Source organism: Macrobrachium nipponense, chromosome 46 (genome assembly GCF_015104395.2).
Source record: "Macrobrachium nipponense isolate FS-2020 chromosome 46, ASM1510439v2, whole genome shotgun sequence".
Lineage (NCBI taxonomy): Eukaryota > Metazoa > Arthropoda > Malacostraca > Decapoda > Palaemonidae > Macrobrachium > Macrobrachium nipponense.
In genome coordinates, this window is record NC_061106.1 from 29,820,199 (window position 1) to 29,842,591 (window position 22,393).

General features: G+C 38.0%; 1 long non-coding RNA gene and 1 pseudogene across 2 annotated transcripts in view; both read right to left on the reverse strand.

Annotated features, from left to right (window-relative positions):
• LOC135214857 (uncharacterized) overlaps nucleotides 1–22,393 on the reverse strand; it is a 56,559-nt gene that overhangs the window by 17,633 nt on the left and 16,533 nt on the right. For both annotated transcript variants that reach the window (XR_010314505.1, XR_010314506.1), the window contains exon 2: nucleotides 14,848–15,067. This is a non-coding gene — a long non-coding RNA (uncharacterized LOC135214857). The remainder of the gene's footprint in view (nucleotides 1–14,847; nucleotides 15,068–22,393) is intronic.
• Nucleotides 16,434–21,895, reverse strand: LOC135214853 (zinc finger MYM-type protein 1-like; annotated as a pseudogene).

A 22,393-nucleotide genomic window follows, 5' to 3' on the forward strand; every position in this document is an offset into this window, starting at 1 on the left:
AGCAAGCCACTGATTGAATGGTATTTTCTGAATGAATCAATCAGGTTTATATATGTGTAAAATTTTGAAAAGGTTTAATGAAGTGGGGTTATTGTCAATATTTCTTTTAATGCTAACTCCCCGTTCGGTTCCAAGCCTCTTCGCTCTCTCCTCTCTCCCCTTCCTCTCTCCCCTCTCTCTTCTCTCTCTCTCTCTCTCTCTCTCGTCTCTCTCTTCTCCCTCTCTCATCTCTATCCCTTCGTTCTTGTCCCCCCGCTGAACTGTCGAGTTTCTTAAACAAGCGAGGAAATGAGGGGGAAAGTTACGGCAAGGGAAAAGATCGAGAGGCCTCACGTGTTTTCTCACAACACACAATAATCCAATTGTGACGTCACTGGAAGGTGAAAAGTTGGTGGGCGTGGAAGAAAGTAACGACATATCGACAAACACGAATAACGAAAAGCGAGGCGAATACGTTACCCAGAAACTCAAAAATCAGTCCATTTTTATTCTTTTCAACAACATCGCGTCGTTCTGTTCGAAATTAACTAAATCTTGAAAGGCCCGAAAGAGAAGGGAGGACTGGAGACATTGCCATAGCTTGCTTTTGGCATTTAGTAAAATGAGGACACACCAACTGTTTTTCATCGTAAGAGGGTGTTACAAGGTACAAAATAACGTATTCATACAATCAATGTTATGTCGCATGAACTGACGTCAAATGAATATCATCCAAATGCACACAATACAAAAAAAAAAAAAATGAGAACATCATTGTCGCTTCAGTAGTTGAAAAGCCAAATCAGATAAATAATACACTAGAAACAAAAAGGAGATTTAATAGTGCAAATAACGATGATATTAATTAAAAACAGTAAATTGTGCAACAGATCCGATGCCAATGTCTGAATATTTGAGTGGGCAATTTACCAAGCTTGGCAAACATAACAATAGTTAAAAGTTATACCTACAGTCAGTATCTTTGAGTACTAGTTACTTGCAGTTAAGAAAGTGTCTTTTATAACAGATTTGAAACGTGCAGCTAACTGTCAACACTTAAGTTCATAAATGGCTCTCCCAAATTTATTTGTCATGCCCAAAATTATAGAATTTGTTATTGAGTGAACTACTCATTTGGAAAGGCATAATGCTTCACTGGGTAACTACGGCAACCTCTATTGTAAACGATCGATTAGAAATGGATGAAGGCAACGCGGCATTTTTGGCCTTGCTCGATATCAGCGCCTCTTTTTATACAGTTGTACACTTAGTACTTCTAAATGATTTTCAGTCAACTGATACTATTGAAGGAGTTTTTAATTAAGTACTTAGGGACTGTGTGACAGAAAATACTGTGTACAGATTGGAACTCATGCTCATCTTACGATTCATTACGAGTACAACAAGGAAGTGTTTTAGGTCCAATCCTATTTGGTATTTTTACGATTGGATTGTCAAACACTACAGGGACATAGGGTCAAGTTCTGGCTATTTGTAGTAGACCCCTTAATTTCATTTTTACATAAAGAATGTTGAAGATACAAATGAGAAATTACATAATGCTATTGTCAGGGTTAAGGAGTGGATGTCATTAAACAGCAGAAATTAAAGAAATGCATCTCTGCTAGCTGACAAAAGCGATTTAAGAAACCTTGGTGATTTTCGGTTAAATATAGAATAGTAAGTACATCCGGTTACCTACAGATTACGTGACTTGGATGTACTATAAGATTGTAATTTGGCTCTTTGTGCTCAAATAAAAAAAGTTATAGGAGTTTACTGGTCGTTGTGTAAAAGTATCTATGTTTTTAAACTGTAACAGGATTTGTAAAGACATCGGCGATATTTGAAGAAATTTAAACACATATGTCAATCAGCAGTACCATTTAAAATTTCATCTCAAATATATATATTATATATATTATATATATATATATATATATATATATATATATATATATATATATATATATATATTATAATATCTAGTTAAAAAACTGTATTTTTGGACAGCTTCTTAGCACTTTTGTTATCAATTCCAGCGTTTACATCAATGTTATTCCAATTCAGAATATCGCAGAATAATGGTTTTAAAAATTTAGCCTCTTGAATAGCATGATTCAGTACAATGTATTCAGCCTCACGAGATGATGAAGGTCAAGCTACAATTTACTGTTTCTTACTCTTCCAAGATAACACATTTGTTTGGTTTTTCGAGAGCTCTTGGGAAAAAAAAAAAAAAAAAAAAATCCGTACGACCTTGACTAACGTTCGTATTTGGTAACTGCTAGACACAACAAGGACCCTCCATATTGGCAAACATGTAAAAAATTCACAATTTCCACTCTATCAGTCACCAAATATCTATCTTTAAGCATTTCAAGACTGTCAGAGAGAAAATTGTCTAGTCATACTATAGTAAAACCTTGAGCTTGAGGGCTGTATGGAATTGTATTATATAAAGTGCGATGACAACATCAAAGAAATTTAAAACAAACATACGTTTCACACTGCTGCACTTTTAGTTCCTACGTTCTACCTGTTTACACGAAATGATACCCAAAGGTACAGTTTTACACCAAAACGCCAGAGAGCTCTGATTCAGTTAGTCGGCAACGTCATTCAAACAACGGCTAGACGCAGTTGTGTTTAACCTTACAGTTAAAACTTGCATTGTTCTGCGTATTCTTAGCGTGGGCTCCTTCCTACTGAAAGTCCTCGACAGGAATTACCAAAATGAACAGAATAACTAAGGATGTAGGGAAAATTACCGTAAGAAACTCTCTCTCCAGCTGCCCAAAGCAACTGCTGACAATCCTAATAGTAGATTCGTATGTGAAGTAGTCAGTGGGGCAGGGCGCTCAAGTAAAAACCCACATGGCGTTTTATTTTGCCTGCCTCACTGTTCTGCTTGACTGTTTCGGTTGATGGGGGTGTCCCAGAGGTTCACACTATCCTTCTTTAACCCTTCGAATACTAAACCACACATTGGTGCTACCTTTTAGCCGGAGTCCGTGCTGGCAATGACCAGTTTAATTTAAACCAAGCAACCAACAATCCTATGCGTATTTGCGTATGTCAGTGTTATCTCCGGATCTTAATCTAGCATACAACATACTTGGGATTACTACCGACGAAAAATTCCCAACACAGTTCCACTTCACTGTTTGCCTCTTTTCCACCGGCAAATTCATTTGTGCTATACACAATAGTTCAGAAACATTCTGAGTGTCGCATTACCTATCCCATATTAACTGCCAAACCCAATCTGTCAGCAGGAAACCCCCTTTCAAAAACATTCATTCGCGAACCGCTTGCGTAGGAGGAGAGCTGGTGCAAGGAGTCAACATCATTATGCCGCTGGGATAACCCGCGATCATTGATCAAAGGAAGTTACGCCATTCGTTCACCTCTTGTCACTCTCAGAAAACAGGAAACATGGATGCTAGAATACATTCCTACTGCAAAATTCGGGAATTGCGTCTCGGTAAGAATACGTATTAATAATTAATGAACAAAAGTCTAACACTTTGGGAAACGTCCTTATTTGCACTACTTGCATTGACTGTTCCTTTCGAAAATACACACTTCCCTCTAGAATAGACAACAATTTCTATAAACTGTTTCTGGGAATTACATACGCGGACATTTCTTAGAATAAATAACTTACGATCTGGATTCTTAATTGTTTCTATTGTTTACGTTTCCTCTAGACTAGAGTTACTTAGCAAGACGAAGTATGACAGCGATAAAAAATAAGCAAGCAATGGATTGCTTTAGTTTACCTTCTTATATACCTTCGTATGCGTTCACAACACCACTATTGATATCCATCAACCATAAATGACAGCCGTCAAGGTAAGCCTTTTCCCCCTAGGCCGACTGCTCCTGCGAGCGTAAAGATCAAGTAATTTCCAACTGTTAAAATTAGCACTACCAGCCAAAAGTAACCAGAAACAAACATGGGCGATAACAGACTCGTCACGTAACCAACACGTTACTTAAATGATATGTAAATAAAAAGACAACGTCGATTGCCTACATAGAGAAAGCTGGCCATACACAGTCGCTTTGATGAATGAACATTTGCGCCACTTACGACTTTCATGTCAAATGAAAGCATTTTCTGGACAAAAAAAGCATTAGACTGGTGCAAATCGAAACAAAATTGCTAGGTAAAAATCGACAAATAAAACGAGATAGCAGCACACTAAGAGCAGGGTTTAAACAGCAAGTTTTGTTTGTTTGTTTGTATGGTGTTTTAATGTTGCATCGAACCAGTGGTTACTCAGAAACGGGACAAACGGCTTTACGTGACTTCCGAACCACGTCGCGAGTGAACTTCTATCACCAGGAATACACATCTATAACCCCTCAGTGGAATGCCCGAGAATTTAAACAGCCAGTAAACCTATATAAAATTTAAGGGATAAATAGCTCAACATGGCGGAGCCTATAAATCATGCAAAGGAAGAGAGAATCTCCGGGTTTGACATATTAATCGATCATGGCGGTAATGATGAGCAAAATAATATGAAATAATGATGAGCATAATAATATGAAATAAGTGTCACAAAGAAGAAAACGAGGAAACGACCTAAGCAGAGACGAATGCATCTTCTTATAATCCACCAGGCATCTCCGGCAATCATGTTAAGCCTTTTCAACAAACCTTTAAAAAGTACAATATAGAAGAAAGGAAAGTGAACTTGATTATACAGCCAAACGAGGAGATTCGCACCCAAGACACCTGACTCCTCAGATACAGAGAACACTGTAATATAGCGAGCTACCGGTGCGAGGCAATTAATTATTGCGTCCCTAGTTTGACGAAGGGGCTGTGGGGGTAAGCCATTTTCGACCTCATCCCGAGAAAATGGGCTTAAAAAAAATCTTTGTATTATTCAGGGCTTCTACTTGACTTTGGAAAAAAATGGGATAAGCTATAATCTCCTTTGGTTACACGAAACAAAACTGAATAGAAGGCTCTGAAGACCCCATACAAGACAATGATTCACAGTATGGAATTTTCAGTGAATTCCTCCTGCAGTTGAAGTCATCCCTAGGATTCGAGTTTCCAAACAAAATCACGGCGTGGATGCTACCAATTGCTCAGACTTTCATACAGTGAGCTTTATATTTGAAATATTGATTTAATTTGTAGTTAATCTCTTGAGGTCGTTTGCTGACGTTCAGTGTATATATATATATATATATTATATATAATATATATATATATTATTATATATATAGATATATATATATATATATAATATATATATATTTATGTAGTTATATATATACTGTTAAAAACTGGTCAAAAATGTTCTGTTATAACAGAATTCCATCTAATAAAAGGAGGCCATAAAAACAGCAAAATACAGAGAGAGAAATACTATATTTCAGAGACTGGTCTCGGAAATATAGTATTTCTCTCTCTGTATTTTGGTGTTTTTATAGCTTCCTTTTATTATATATATATATATATATATATATATATATATATATATATATATATATATATATATATAATATATATATTATCATGGAACTGAATTGGTTCGTCAGATGTTCCTTTGGCAGATTATCAAAGACATTTCCAAGTAAGTCTCTTGCATCTGTTTTGGGATCCATTTTCACCTTCCACATTACCGCTGAAGCTGTCAAAATCCATTATTATTATATTGCCTCTATTTTCACATCAGTCTAAGTAAAGGTTTCGTATTTACCACTGAAAGACCATTATCACCGTCTACCCCATCCACCCTGTTCACCTCCCTACTTGACCCACGGCCCCCCGGGGCGGGCATTTTCCTCCCCCATTTCGTCTCCCCTACTTTCGGACCCCCAATGGCCCCCCCCCATCCCTTCACCCCAACCGCCACCTCGCATCTCTTCCCCCCCCCCCCCCCCCCCCCCCCCCCCCCCCCCAACAATCTCTCGTCCCTCTCAAGGCGGAGTCAGTACCAGCCGAGTGTGATAGACCGTCGGCTGTGCAACTCCGGCTGAGGTACACGTGAGGCAGTAGATCTTGGACGTATGACGTCACTCGACCGATGCCAATTATTCACCGCCAACTTAAAAAATATGGCCGATGGCGCGTGTTTCAACCGGAGAAATCTGAGAATTATGTCATACCAGGCACCTGAACAGAGAAATGACGGCGTTTCGAAGTGCCTTCTTCTCGTAAATCTTGTCCTACTTACGCTCCTGTACTACTGTGCAGCCTTACAAGCACATTGACGTAGCAGTGTGACCTCTCTCTCTCTCTCTCTCTCTCTCTCTCTCTCTCTCTCCTTCCGTTCCATATTTGTGCCACTTATCAGGATGATCGTATTCATGTCATAGCAAGTGTTCATGCTTACAATCATCTAGTTGTTTAGAGATATAGGTAGCTAACGTTGTTCGACAGGCTATTACCAGCAACACCAATAAAATACTGTTTAGAGATATAGGTAGCTAACGTTGTTCGACAGCCTATTTACCAGCAACATCAATAAAATACAATTTTTAAAAATGACATTTTTTTTCGAAAATCGCTTCCATAAGTATATTTTGCTTCCACGTGGACTGCACGGCCCGGTTTTCTTTCAAGATCTGACAGCATCAGACCCTACTTATTAAATTTTCATAGATAAGAATGTTCTCGTCTCATTTATTTACTTAGTAAAGTAACAAAGGCAATATATTTACCAGGATAACAAACTAAGTTATGTGATGGAAAAGAGGCAAAGCTGAATTCCCGTATAAGGTGACAGAATGAAATGAAGTAATGAGGTATTTATCATGAAAGAAATTAGCACTAAATAAGGGAGAAAGCAGAAAAATGAACTGATGAATTAGAATTTGTGTTCTCACAGCTAAGATAATGAAATACTTTGTTATCTGAGCATACAACGCTTCAAAGCTATATAATAATAATAATAATGATAATAATAATAATGTGCCTTAGTCAACATACAAAAGGGCAAAGTAACAAGGACTGAAGGGATAAAGCTACCAGATGGGAGCAACATCAAACACACAGACGAGACAGGATACAAATACCTGGGAATAATGGAAGGAGGGGATATAAAACACCAAGAGATGAAGGACACGATCAGGAAAGAATATATGCAGAGACTCAAGGCGATACTCAAGTCAAAACTCAACGCCGGAAATATAACAAAAGCCATAAACACATGGGCAGTGCCAGTAATCAGATACAGTGCAGGAATAGTGGAATGGACGAAGGCAGAACTCCGCAACAGACCAGAAAACTAGGAAACATATGACAATACACAAAGCACTACACCCAAGAGCAAATACGGACAGACTATACATAACATAAAAGGAAGGAGGGAGAATACTACTAAGCATAGAGGACTGCGTCAACATCGAGAATAGAGCACTGGGCAATATCTGAAAACCAGTGAAGACGAGTGGCTCAAGAGTACATGGGAAGAAGGACTGATAAAAGTAGACGAAGGCCCAGAAATATACAGAGACAGGAGAATGACAAACAGAACAGAGGAATGGCACAACAAACCAATGCACGGACAATACATGAGACAGACTAAAGAACATGGCAATGGTTACAGAGGGGAGAGCTCAAGGAAACTGAAGGAATGATAACATCTCTCCCATATGTAGGAAGTGCAATACGAAAAATGAGACCATAAACCACATAGCAAGCGAATGCCCGGCACATGCACAGAACCAGTACAAAAAGAGGCATGATTCAGTGGCAAAAGCCCTCCACTGGAGCCTGTATAAGAAACACCAGCTACCTTGCAGTAATAAGTGGTACGAGCACCAGACTGAGGGAGTGATAGAAAACGATCAGGCAAAGATCCTCTGGGACTATGGTATCATAACAGAAAGGGTGATACGTGCAAATAGACCAGACGTGACGTTGATTGACAAAATCAAGAAGAAAATATCACTCATTGATGTCGCAATGCCATGGGACACCAGAGTTGAAGAGAAAGAAAGGGAAAAATGGATGAATCAAGACCTGAAAATAGAAATAAGAAGGATATGGGATATGCCAGTGGAAATTGTACCCATAATCATAGGAACATTAGGCACGATCCCAAGATCCCTTCTTATGTAAGAAGAGTGATGGACTCCTAAGGAGGCAGGATGCAACCCGGAACCACACTATAAATACCACCCAGTCGAATTGGAGGACTGTGATAAAAAAAAATAATATCTTGTCCATATGCTATTTAACATGAACCTTACTCATAAACAGTCAGTCAGTCAGTCAGTCAGTCAGTCAGTCAGTCTGTCTGTCTGTCCTGAGAGTATACTATTAAAATAATTTTGGAGAATAATTTGATTGAGATGATCGAACTCGAACTCCTTCGGCGGGGGAGATTCTGTCGTCACTACTGAGATGAATTGAATAAAGTTTTCCTGCAACACCTCCAGAGGGAATATGTTCTCGTCTTGCCGAAATCGAACTTGACAGAACAATGACCTTTTTTGTACTTGTGGCTCGAGTGAGTTTGGGAAGAGGGCTTACAACTGGAATTTTGTTGGGAAACTTAAAGAAAAGGCGTTTATTAATTCGCACCTAGTTTGACGAACTGGCGTAAGAATTCTTCCCCCATTCTGAGAAAATGGGCTTCAATGATTTTGATATTATTCAGAGCTTCTAATCAGCTCATCGTGTGAGGAAATTTTGTTGCAAAATGTGACAACGCAGACACCCGAGGTTATTCAGAACACCAGTTATTCAGAACAGGGTCGAACTGTATTATTATTCGATTTTCTTTATTTCATCATTTTTTTCCTGCAGTGAAGACAATTGTTATATACCAGCGTTGCCTTAATGTAGGACCTCAATTAAAGGAGTTCTATGAATATATAATTATATGATCTATATTTATTTGTGGTGGTTACTACCAAAATTACTACCGAAGTATTCGATTTTCACCTCCGATCCTAACTCGCACACAACTGGCCTAAAGAATTTATTCTCAGAAATGAAGCCCGTCCTTCAAAATATTTTGTACATTATTTGTGCTGCTATTCATGATTTCAATAATTTAAAAGCAATTTTCTGGTAATGAATTAAATAAAACTTCCTTCGAGTGATTTTTTTTGTACTGCAGTAAAACAGTCTCTGTGGTATGGCCTGTTTTTATATGCGTGTATAAAACCAAAGTCACACCTGAAATATGTTAACCAATTCATCACATGTCAAGTAGCAACCGGACAAGAGAACCAACGAACGTTCTTATATTTTTTCTGAAAATTGGTCAAAATTATCAATAAGAAACCGTAGATTTACTCGAACTCGACCTCTTTCACCAACAGGTGCTATAGATAATTTGACAGATTATAACTAATTAATTTAAACTTGAGCCTTGTCGTGATTCAATGTCCATATAACTGAAAACTTGAAATATCGAGGTAAGTAATTAATTTTCTCTCTCCTTCTCTCTCTCGGAACTCCATAACCGGCATGGTAAGGCTCCCTGATAAGACTTGTAGAATAATATAATACTGACAAAGGAAATCGAGAAAAATGAGGAAATCTTCAAGCTCCTGAGGAAGACATATTTTGAGTTCAATTATCTTGAACAGGAAGGAAACTAGAGTAACAGGTGGAATCGTAGTCTGTGGAGTCCGAGAAGGTCTTTAAGCTTAAGCTCTTAAGTGCACGGAATTGGTGCAACTGGCAAACGAATAAAGTAAGAAGCAAAAGACGGAAAACACACTTGAGCATAGCCTGAAACCCTTCAATGAATAGGGGAAATGAATCTTATTGTAATGGAAAATGGAAAAAAAATGAATGTCACAATCCGGGGTCGGAAACAACAGCAGGAGTTCTAGAAGAATGGGAAGTCTTCGTAATTCTAAATAAATGACTACGTGATATCGGAAATCATACGACAATAGGAAAACTAGCGAAATGTGAAGATAGGAATGAAATGATGAGATTTATGTCTAAAACCAAGAAAGTTCAAGAGAGAAAGTTAATTCTGTGTATAATATTGAAATCTAGACTAGAAAGTCAAAATTTGCTTAAAAATCGATTATTTTATTACGAACTACATAACTACGAAAACTGCTACATAATTTAAAACAAGATTTTTTTGTAGCAAGAAAATATTAGAACTCTTTACCTAACAAATATTCATGAAAGGGGTCATGGTCATCTTTTTGCCAAATTCAAAACTTTATCTATAAAGTCTAGGACTGTATTTGGGGAAGTAATACGTATACTACGAAGAATTTGGGGAGTCAGTCAAAGGAAAGAAGCAAGGAAAATGTAGGGTCAGAAAAAAAAAGTAATGTCAAAGCAAAAATTGATGTCTACCAAAAAATGTTTTTGAAAAGAAGACAACTAGCAAATCAAGTCAGGAAATCTACAAATATTCCCTAAAAGCAGAAAGTAAATAAGGTAATGGATTTATACCAGGAAAACCTAAGCAGATGTCGACATTACGATCACTGTGGCTCGCGCAGAAGCGAAAATCACGGCTGTCTGAATCTTAAACCATTGAAAATCTTTCGAGTCTCGGCAAAATGATGAAATCTTGAAGTGTTATGAGCAGAAGAGATTCGTCCCCACAGTATGGAATTAAGGTCAATGGAAGGCACCTCTGAAACACAAGTAAAATTAAAAAAAAAAAAAATTAATAAAAAATTCCATTTGGAATGAATCCGGAGCGGGGGGAGGGGGGGAGGGGGGGGTGCAAAATAAAAGAAAATCCTTAGAACTACATAATCCAGAATGAAGATAGTGTACATACATTGTAGTTACTACACGAGAACCAGCCGAGAAAACATTAAACAAAAGTAAAACAAATCCAAGACTAGTGGCGAAGGGCGAAATTCTAAATCTAAACAAGAATACAGAAAGAAAAGGACATATATGTAGACCATTCAAGGTATCGAAGTCAGGTCTGGCGAAGCGAGACGCAGAAGCTACGGAAGTGGAGGGGAACCACAGAAATTCGGGAAGATCGCGCACAAAATCACAATTTTTGGAAGTAAATTGTATTTTTCCTAACTATACAAACCATCGGTCCTTTACATAAGGAATTAGTTCCAGCTGAAAGTAATTCCTTATGTAAAGGACCTCAGGTTTGTATAACGTGTAGGAACAAAGAAGAAGTTACTCGGAGTTTCATGAAATGGAGGTGCTGTTGAGTGGATAAGCAAGGCTGGATAAACAGGGAGTCTGCATGAAAATCCTGAGAATACAAAGATAAATGGAGGAAGCTTTAACTGAAGCACAAAAGAATAAACACTAAGGAGAGTAGGAGAGTCTAAGGCTTCAACAATATATTCTATGGACTGTACGCCAATGGACAAAAGAGGCTCTCCAATCAAAACGGAATAGAAAACAATATCATATATATATATATATATATATATATATATATATATATATATATATATATATACAAGAAGAAGAAAGCGGAAATAATAGAGTATGAGTGGAAACTTGAGATCGAGTGTCTCAATGAAGACCTGTTCCCAAGGCAGAACGGGTCAGACCACTAAATTAACTCAAGTTTCTTCTTGACATTACGATCTTGATAATATCTTGCGTTCACTTCAGTGCTACAACATAGATAAGATACTTTATTATCATACTCCATTATAGTCTTGTGCTTGCATACTTTTCAGTAGCAGTATGGGGTCCCTTTCCAACATGTAATACTGATAATAGCCCAATAGAAATGCTAGAAACATTATCTGGCCTCAAATGTAGGCATAGATAAATATTTCATGTCTATATCTTTTTTAGTTGCAGAGTTATCAAGCAAAATGTTTCATGGCGGCCATTTGGTGCGTCATATTATCACAATGGTGACATTATCTGGACAATGATTGATGTATTTATTTCAACAATGATTTACTCAAAGTGTCAGAAATCGAAACAACTAGCGGCTTTCTTGAAAAGAAGTGACGCCCATATTGCAATTTAGCGTGGGCACCCCCAGATTTTTCAAGAGGGGGGGGGGGGGGGGGGGCTAAAATGAGCACGTGCCAGATTTCATGCTTGTATCACAAACTGGGGTATTTTCCTGCTTATCTGCTGCAGTACTGTCAGGCTCACGAATCCGTGCGCCTCCGGAGGTATATAACGCACAATGCCAGTTTCGAAACGTAGGCGAGGTTCTCGAGGATGTGAAGTTTCAATACCTTATTTTCTCTTTCAGCGTAATGATCAGGAATTCAAGTGTAAAATACTTGAATACCAGTCCATCGAACCATGCTGCTTAGACGGCGATATTCTTTTACTCCGTCAATAGGATCAAAGGCTCAAAAGATCGCATCTGGAATTCATTGTTTCCCCTATTCTACTCCTGGAGGAGGAGGAGGAGGAAGAGGAGGAGGAGGAGAAAAACGAAAGACGACAGAAAAGATGATAAAAAAAAAATCAGTAACATCTTCACACCTGTCAACACGTTGCACGACGACGACAATCTGAAGAGATAACAAAAGATTTTCTGAGAGAATACTAATGAGCCTTAGGAACCGGCGGCATTCAGATGCCGAGCAACAACGCATTTCATGGGCGTGAGCTCTCCTGGTGCCATTCCAAATTTTGCAGCATAAATGAATTCTGTGGAGAAGAGGATCAAATTATTGTTTTTAAAAAAAATCACTTCGGTAAGAAAGCAAATTACGTTTCCTTCCACGCTGACAACACGGCGGGGAGAGAGAGAGAGAGAGAGAGAGAGAGAGAGAGAGAGAGAGAGAGAGAGAGAGAGAGAGAGAGAGAGAGAGAGAGAGAGCAATAAACCCGCTTATTTGTCCAAGCAAGACCTTGGTCTACCTAAGCTATGGCTGCACCGCAGTAGCTTGACAGTATAAAAAAAATAAAATAAAATAAAATAAAATAAGTCTCCAATTGAAACTTGGACTACACATGTATACCGCCTATATAGTTTAATATCGAGTCGAATATAGAATTTAAGCCAAAGGCCAAGCACTAGGACCTATGAGGCCATTCAACACTGAAATGGACGTTGACAGCAAAAGGTTTGAAAGGTGTAACAGGAGGAAAGTAAGATGAAGTAAGGGAATATAAAAGGAGGTACAGTAAAAGAACGAAAATAATTGCAGCTAGGGGCCAAAGGCACGCTGCAAAGAACCTTAGGTAATGCCTATAATGCACCGCATGAGGTCCACTGACGGAACTACACCCCCTCCCCCCCCTACGGGAGTGACTAATTGAGATTTAGACTATACATGTATACTTCCTAAATGCAGACAATGAAATGTTTGAGAATGGGAATGATTGCCTTCAAGAGTGTTTGTCAATGGCTATGACAGTCTTTATAAGAATTTAATTTCAATGAATCCTAAATCCATCATTTCGTAGATAAGCCTGCCAAACAACCAGTTTTCAGGAAGATTAATAATCCACATAAGTGTGGCTGACTAGGACCTTCTTGACCTTATATAAGGTAATTTCCATTTAATCTCTCTTCACGCATAAATGCAGTCTTTGTATACATTTGGAGAGAGAGAGAGAGAGAGAGAGAGAGAGAGAGAGAGATGTAGAGAGACGAGAGAGGAGAGAGACAGATGCAGAGAGCGAGAGAGAGAGGAGAGAAGAGAGAGGAGAGGAGGATAGAGAGAGAGAGAGAACCATATTATCAGCATTGGTTTAATGCATTATTGGCTTCTTAATTACTCATTTTTTATGGCTGCCCCCAACACCCACCAAGGCTACTCTCTGTTTACACACAAACACACACCTCTTTGGTAAATTAAAAAAAGAAGATAAAATAAAATCTGGCACCGCCTCTGATAGAGCGACATCTCTCATCTTGTAAGGTGGCATCTTGCAGTACAACCACGTAGCCTACGTGAAGTCAAAATAGACAGAAAGATAAAAGAGAATCTCGTGCAGTGTCACTACGGAAGTATGCCAAGGCTCACCAGCCGTTAAGCCTACAAGAATAAATGCGTAGTGTACTTCATAACCTGACGATCATCAATCCACCATAGAGATCTATGGAGAATACCTTGGTGTAGGCTTCAAAGAATCGAGGCCTAAACTGTCCTATGGTTCTGCGTATGAAAGAGTCAGTTGCACAACACACAAATTGAACGGCAATAGATTCAGTGGAATCAAGAAACAAACGAAGCTACGGTTCGTCAGGGAGGGGACAAGGCCTTACAATAAAGAATCCTTATAGGGTTGCAGGTAACGTGAGTTCTAAGTGTTATCAGACATCCACGGAGGTCACTGAAGTGTTACCAAAATCTTAGGTACAGGCGATAAAAAAAAAAAAAAAAAAAAAAAAACTTAAAAAGGCTTTTAAATTCTAAAACTTATCGGTAATGACGAGTTAATGAAAATAGTTTTGCAGAGTAATGATCGTTCAAGTTAATGATGGCAGACAAAGGATATTTTGTATATACTGTATTACAATGACTGACTGATGCAGTTCAAGAATGACCTACATAATCACTAAACAAAATCTGAGTGTAGTTGTATATATGAAAATAAACAAAATACAAAGATTACGGAAAGGGCTCTAGCTTTATTACTGCCATTTTTTTTATCCACAAAGTATTTCCCTATTCATTCCTATAATAATACTAATAAATGTAAGTAAATATAATCGGAACTCAGTTTTCGGTAAATGCAACATCGAATCCTCGGTATTTCTAAGCGTACGAGAAGTGACTACATAACCTCTAGGCCCGCACATACATACACACACACACACGTGTATATATATATGTAAGCATATATATATATATATATAATTGTGTCAGGAAACAACAACCTTTAAACCAAAGAGCACGTATTATAAGCATTATTTACCATTACGTACAATTTGTCTCTTTATAGTGTTAATAGTGTGAATAGGGTAATGTACCAACATTGGTTTTCCTTACCTGACAACAAGACCAGGTGCGTCTCATAAGGCGGTCAAACTCTTCCATCTTCGACTTCGTCCTCAATAATCACGATTCCAGGCGAACTCGCTGCGTCTTGCCTCTCTCAATTCTGTAAATGAAGGTGGGATTCTCGTCTCTCTTCAGTCGCCATATTTAAGACTTGTCTGTCATCAGCTACAAGAACCCATAAGGACGCAGACGTGACTCGAGAGAAAGCCTGGAAAAGGAGTAATCACCATTAGTCTAGTCCTAACTGTCAGCAGTTTGCTCGAGGTTGTATGATGCTACTACCGTTAACTGAGCCTAGGCCTAGGTCATGTCTCTCGGTCATAGTGGTTGATGGGAAGAAGAGCTGTAGTGACTAAGAAAGCGATATGTCTGGTGTTCCCCAAGGTTGTAGTTATCTAGGTCCATTACCTTTTATCTTTTATATCTTATGAATACTCTACTGTGTGGCTTTGAAAAGATTGATTCCATCTCCCGAGTGTAGACCTTTGGTTGCAGAATCTTTAAACTGAGATATGGCAAAATTATTGCATGATACAAAAGTTGGGGGGTGAAGGTAATAAAAAAAAAAATCAAAGAATAATTGTTAACATGTATAAACCAGCCCATTAGATCCCCCACCCTCCTCTGCCCAGAAGTTGATTAAACCCTAACAAACTGTAAGTATGATCGCTGCATGTCTAGGACACTGGATCACTCCCTCCCAGATCTTTTCATTAACAAATTCCCTTCAACTATAAACTGCTCATGTAAAATTCTGAGTCATTCTTGATAGAAAGTTCACTTCCAAGAGACTAATGGACTGCTATCCCTAATGGGACCCCTGACTTGTAGTATTCTTCTTTTCAAAACAGAGTTGCAGCTTGGCGTATAATAATAATAATAATAATAAACGACCTCTGACCTTGGCTATCCAATCACCTGTCACATGCTTACAAGTAACAGCTTTTTTTTCTGCCTGCCTACACTGATGAGTTCCAAAATGACGACCCCATGTTGGATTATAAGCACATAGCAGACCAAAACGTAACCTATCCAGCTGCATGAGAGTGAGGCATTAATTTGGAATGCTAAGAACCAAGGTTTGTTCAATTGAAAGTCAAGTGGATTACAATAGCCTTGATGGTTATCACTAACATTTTTAGCGCTTTTTACTTTATAAACTTACTGTGTGACACCGAATTAATGTCTAGGTATGACTTTGTTAACAAGCAGAAAGTAATGATTAAATTATGATCTTGTCATTTTTCAAACTTCTTTGTTTTAAAGATCAGTGACAGCTCTAAAATACCCACTAACATTTTCTGAGACTAGACTTTTCCACTTCATTCCCTCTTGTGACAGGTTCCTGAAAATCATCTGTTAACAGCAAAGGCATCATGGCTACCCGGTGTGTGGAGTCTCTTAAAAAGGCCATGATCAGGGCCGTTTCTAGTTCATTAGGCGCCCCAGGCAAGAACTAGTTATGGCGCCCCCCTTCCCTCCAGGCTGTAAATAATAACATAAACAATTTCGAACACAACTAGGATCTCAAGCTCCACAACAAAACAACATACTTTATTAATAAATCATCTTCACGTATATGTATACACAACAAGGAAAAGTATAGACTCAAAAGTATACAAACTATTTTTGTAAATTTTAATAGACTAACATCATTATACATTTTTATTGCAAATCCTACCTAAGATAAATTGAAAAAGCTAATCTTGCCAATCTAAAACCATAGAACTCAATGCATATATGTTGAGGGCTATGCTAAAACTATTATATAAAAGTTTTCTTCACTGATTTTTCATATTTAAAACCTGACTCTTCTTGACTTTCTTGCAGCAAAATCATCTATAGTGTCATCATACGAAATCTGTTTGGATATTTCTCTATTAATACTAATTATTGCCAGCCCATTTAGGCGCTCCTGTGACATAGTAGACCTTAAATATGTTTTAATGAGCTTAAGTTTAGAGAAGCTTCTCTCTGCAGATGCCACAGTCACAGGTGTAGTGACAGCAATTCTTAATGCCACCCACATGTTTGGATAGATCTCTTTCAGGCCTTTCTCCTCCAGAAAAACAAGAAGGTCTAATGTTGTCATATTTTGTTTTGGCCATTGTTTTGGAAATGACTGCATCTCTACAATCAGTTCATCATAATTTAAATCAGAATGATCCCCAGATGTGTGTATTACACAAATCTTTTGCTTGCTTTTCTAGCTCAGTAGATGTCAGGTCACAGAAGTTTATGAGAACACTGAATTTCTTTGCAACATCACTCATCATTCCAGTTCTCTCTCTCAGAGATTCAATGGCCATATCCACAACTACATTGAAAAATGAAAACTCCATTTTTTTCAAGCCATCGGTAATAGGTTCTTTTCTGCTTTAGAGCAGCTTCCACATTCATCTCCTCACATATCTCTTTGGCAGATGTCTGGGCATTAGCAAACCCAGTGTCTCTGTAGCTAACAAGGGAGGTTTCAGTCTTCTTGAGAATGTCAACAGCTACATCCAGATGCATGCATTGTGATTGCAGTAGTTTATTCACAGTTTGAACTTTTCTAAGGATATCATACCACACCACCGTACAAATAGAGAACCGGTATGATCCCACCTCTTCTGCTAAGGCTTGTGCTTCAATTTTAATAGCTGGATCTGCAGTGCTTGCTCTCACCTCTAAAAGAGCATCTCTCACTTTTGCAGCCTGGAATCTTACAACCTCAACACTGTTGATTCGACTCTCCCACCGTGTGTCTGCCCAGGATTTCAAAGTTGTGTCCACATGTTTTTTTAGGGTCGACCACCTTTGAGTGGAGGCAGAAAAGAGATTAAATAATTTTTGCAGGTAGCCAAAGTAGCTAGTTGCATCTGAAGAGCTCTTTGCTGCATCACACACAACCAGATTAACAGTGTGTGCTCCACATGGCACAAATAAAGCCCTGGGGTTCAACTGAAGAAGTCTAGCCTGGACTCCCTTGTTTTTTCCTCTCATATTTGCCCCATTGTCATATGACTGTCCTCTGCAGTCTTCAAAGGGGATATTAAGCTCTTCAAGTTTTTTGAGTATGAGTCTTGAGAGCTCTCCTCCTGTTGTCTGCTCGGCCTCAAGGAACCCAATAAAATATTCCTTAATTTGTGCAGTGCCTTCAGCTGTAACTATTCGAATTATCACAGATAATTGCTCCTTGTGACTTAAATCTGGAGTGCAATCTAAAATAATTGAAAAGTATTTGGATTGTCTAATTTCGGTCACCATGCACTCCACAAGCCTCTTACTGATGCAGTCAATAAACTCATTTTGAATAATATTGCCTAGGTAGGATGTATGACTGGCACCTCCTTGCACCTTCGCAATATGTTCTTTGAGAACAGGGTCAAACTGAGCCATGAGTTCAACTTCTTTCAGAAAGTTCCCATTATTGGGCTGGTAAAGTGTGTATGTGGACCCTCTGGAAGGAAGATTTCGTTCTGCCAGACTATGAATTATAGCCACGAACCTGGTAAGTACCTCTCGCCACCTACGTCGTTCATTGTTTATTAGTGCCAGCTCAACTTTGTCAATTGTTTGCCCCTTTTCAATACGACTCTCCAGTTCTTTCCATGACCCCATATTCTTTGTATGTTCTGGACTGTTCTCATGCATTTTGAGTGAGTCACTGCAGTTTTTCCAGTCATTAAAGCCATCTCTGCTTAGTTTAAATGTTTTCTGGGAAAAGTTTGCAACAAAAACAGTATAAACTATCTTTTTTCTTGGAATATGTCAGCCATGTTCTTTTGATTTTCTCCCCGTTCACTAGCTGTCTGTAGAAGTATTGGTGATGACAACTTCTTCCATCCTGTTTCTTTGGGAATGGGAACTCTGATTTGATTACATATGGCCCTCGACTTACCAACTCAATCCTCTCTCCATGAGACAACTCGGGTGACCAGTCAGCAGGATCAATGGGTGCTGCTGTAACAGACTCACTGTACTCGCTTACATCTGTTGCTGTGCCTATTGGGGTTGATTGTGAAGTATCTTTAGGCTGGGGGAATGGGACATCGTCATTGAGTGTGCTGCAGCTGCTGGTGCTGGGTCCTCCTTCTGTAAGAAATCAAACACACATGAAATAGCTTCTGAATGAAATGGTCAATCACAAGACTCATTTTTATGTTTCTGACTATGCATCGAGTTCTGATGCTGCCTTATTACCTTATTACATATCTAATTAGAAAAAGGATTCTATAAAAAAAATAGATTCCTCGATCAGGTCAACTTACAGTACGTACCTAGAGCGGAAAACGTACTTCTTCTTTCTCTCTAAAAATTGAATACAGAGCGTTTTAGGTGAATATTTTTACTTGCAGGTTTTTTTTCGAATTTTATATATTAATAACTGTATTTTACACTTTTCTTTCATTCCGACTCAATCTTAAAACTTTCATTAATCACTTAATCAGTAATCATCAATAAGTGTGTGAAAAATGCAAAAATGCTACTAATTCTAATTGAAAAAAAGACATTCATTAATCATTTTAAGTAGTACACTTAAATTTACAAATATAAAGTCTTATTCCACATAAACTGGCAAACAGACACGATCAAACGGACTGCACATTTAAATCTATTTACATTTTAGCTATAAATGTAGTTAAATACATTGTATTTAAATACTTAGAATAGTTAAATACAGTATTTAAATACGCAGAACAAAATGTATTTGTAAATAAAATTCTAAATACTCAAAAGTATTTTAAATACGTATTTAAATACAAAGTATTTAAATACTGCCCATCTCTGAGTACATTCATAATATGATCTGTTAAACTCACCTGGTTCTTCTACTTGGGAAGAAGGCAGTGACACCGAGGCCTCCTCACACTCCTTTGTTTCAGCATTTACAGGATGCTGTCGTGGCTTCAGATATTTTTTCAATGCATCTGGACGAAAAGAAATTATAGAATATATGTTAATTATTATGCATTTAATATAATTTAATTTATAAACATATAATTTATAAACATCTAAATTTTTATAGTACAAATATCACTGCATTGCAGCATGTAGGCTATGCTTAGGGTCTACAAGTTACAAGTAACCTCCTGAGAATCCTTGAGAATGAGCAAATGTCAATATTAACTAGGGTAAAAAACCGCATGGTACAGGGGTGGACCATGTACGATCAATGTGTACAACCCCGAAAAAAGTACATTATAACGCGTCCTGACATCGGAGATGGGCATCAGACGCGACTTGTTGGTGAGAAACGGAGCTAAAGACCTCTACTCCGGTGTCAGGACGCGTTATAATGTACTTTTCTTGGGGTTGTACACATTGATCGTACATGGTCCACCCCTGTACCATGCGGTTTTTAACCCTAATATAGCACAAAACTCGATTTAGAGTAATCCAGGAAAACGTAACATTTAAAATAATAATAAAAATTAATAATAATCATCTTCTCAGCTTTATCCCTATTTATTCGGGGTCGCCGTTTGTAATGAGTCAGAGGTACCAAAACGTGGAAATGACGTCATAATTATGGATTATTTTAACCTCATTTATGACAGGAATCAACGCAAAATAACGCCTCCGGTTTTGACCGCGAAAAAGTGATGGATGTCCTATCCATTACTACAGATCATTGGTTTATAAGGTATATAACTCCTGGATTTCATTCGAATTTTCAACTCAGAAATATCTCCAAAAAGTGAACTTTGTTTCTTATAAAAACTATAGGCTAGGCTTATGCACACACAACACAGCTGCACACTTACCTCTACTTTGGGCTCGATTTTCCTCTTCCTTCCTTTTTCTTTTCTTGTTTGCTGCACCTGACAGCTTGGACTGCCTCTTCATGATTGATAAAAGCTTGAATGCTTGACAGCTACGTTGACAACTTAAGAAGACTTAAAAAATAGAAGTAAAGATTGGAGTAAACACGATGCTTAGAACTTAACTAAGGTGGCGTCGTGGTGGCATCGTGAGCAGGCGGCTGTCTTAGTTTTAAAGCTCCTTGATACTGACGACATCTACCTATACAGTGTTGCCAACTTTTCCGAAACATTAAACACCGTTGCATCAAGTATTAACACTTCCATTATTCATTTATTTTCGCGTTTACACTTGTATTTATTTATTTTAATTATTCACGTAAAAATAATACTTCTCTCATTTATTTATATATTAATTTTGGATGTCAATTTGGCGCCCCCCAAGCAAATGGCGCCCCAGGCGACCGCCTGTGTCGCCTGTGCCTAGAAACGGCCCTGGCTATGATAATGGCCACACATTTCATTTTCCAATGCCCAAGAGTACTGATGTAACGTGACCAAACTATCTATCAACCCTCAGGTCCATCTTCCCGCCTACCCTAACGGATATAGTACTAAGTATTAATACTCTTTCAAGAGACAAGATCTATAAATCCACCTTGCAATCAAAGGGTATAAGGTCACTGTGGTACTCAACACGTCACTAACAGTGAATGAATATATAGCAAAATGACTAAGTGTACTATTGTTGGATGAGGAAGCATTTATAATCCTTCTGATCTGGGAACTTTTCAGATCAAATTCCATGGAGTCATTCGACGTTAATGAGTAGGAAGAACGAAATGAAACCTTCATTTAAAGCTCCAAGCCAGGCCGGACTTGCAAAAGTTATTTGCTGATAAATGTCTAAGTGGGTAAATCGAGCATTGGGTACTACTTATAGTTTGCATGCAACTGCGTTGCGTTGGCCGGATCGAACACTTTTTATTGTCCCTTTTTCAAAATTAACAACCATCGCCTCTTGGAATAAAAAAAATTAAATTAAAAATATATGGTCTTCTTAAAGGTACTTCCCAAATTCCCAAGGAGTAAAACTTTTATGTAACCTAACACCTACTTATTACTTTAAAAATTATAATACATTCATTTACTCGCAGAGCATGAAGAACCTTATGAAATTCCATTTTCACATCATTCAGCTGTACGAGTGCAAAGTCACGAACGAGATATCAATTCAAATTCAGCATTCAAATATATTTAATAAAAAAACATTACCTCCTCTTCAACTGAAATACCTAGATCCGAAGACATGATCTGGCCCATTTGCTTGGCTGGCGACAAGGAAGGGGGTTCCATCAAAAACCATTAGTCATGAAGTTGCACTGAGGCCGCCGTTGGTTTTGGTTACAGCTTTAATCAAAATCCATCGAAGACATCTTAAACTTCTTTTACCATTTATGCAGTTGCAGACCTTACACTATCGTGATCACCGCACTTATCTCCGCTGGCCATTATAATTTATACTTCTTAAAATGTATCGCTATCTGCTGTTACGCAACTATGTTATTGTCCATTTAATTGCATTAATTTTATTGGGTAGACTTTTTATAATATTAATTTACAGGAAAAAAGACTCCGCAGTTTTAGTGAATGCGTTACTAAACTGTCGAGAAAGATTAGGTGAATTAATAAAAAAAAAAAAAAAGATAAAATAAACTGCCCGACTAAGCCTAATATCTGGCCAGCCATAAAGACATAAAAACCTAATTTAATTCAGTGTGATAACG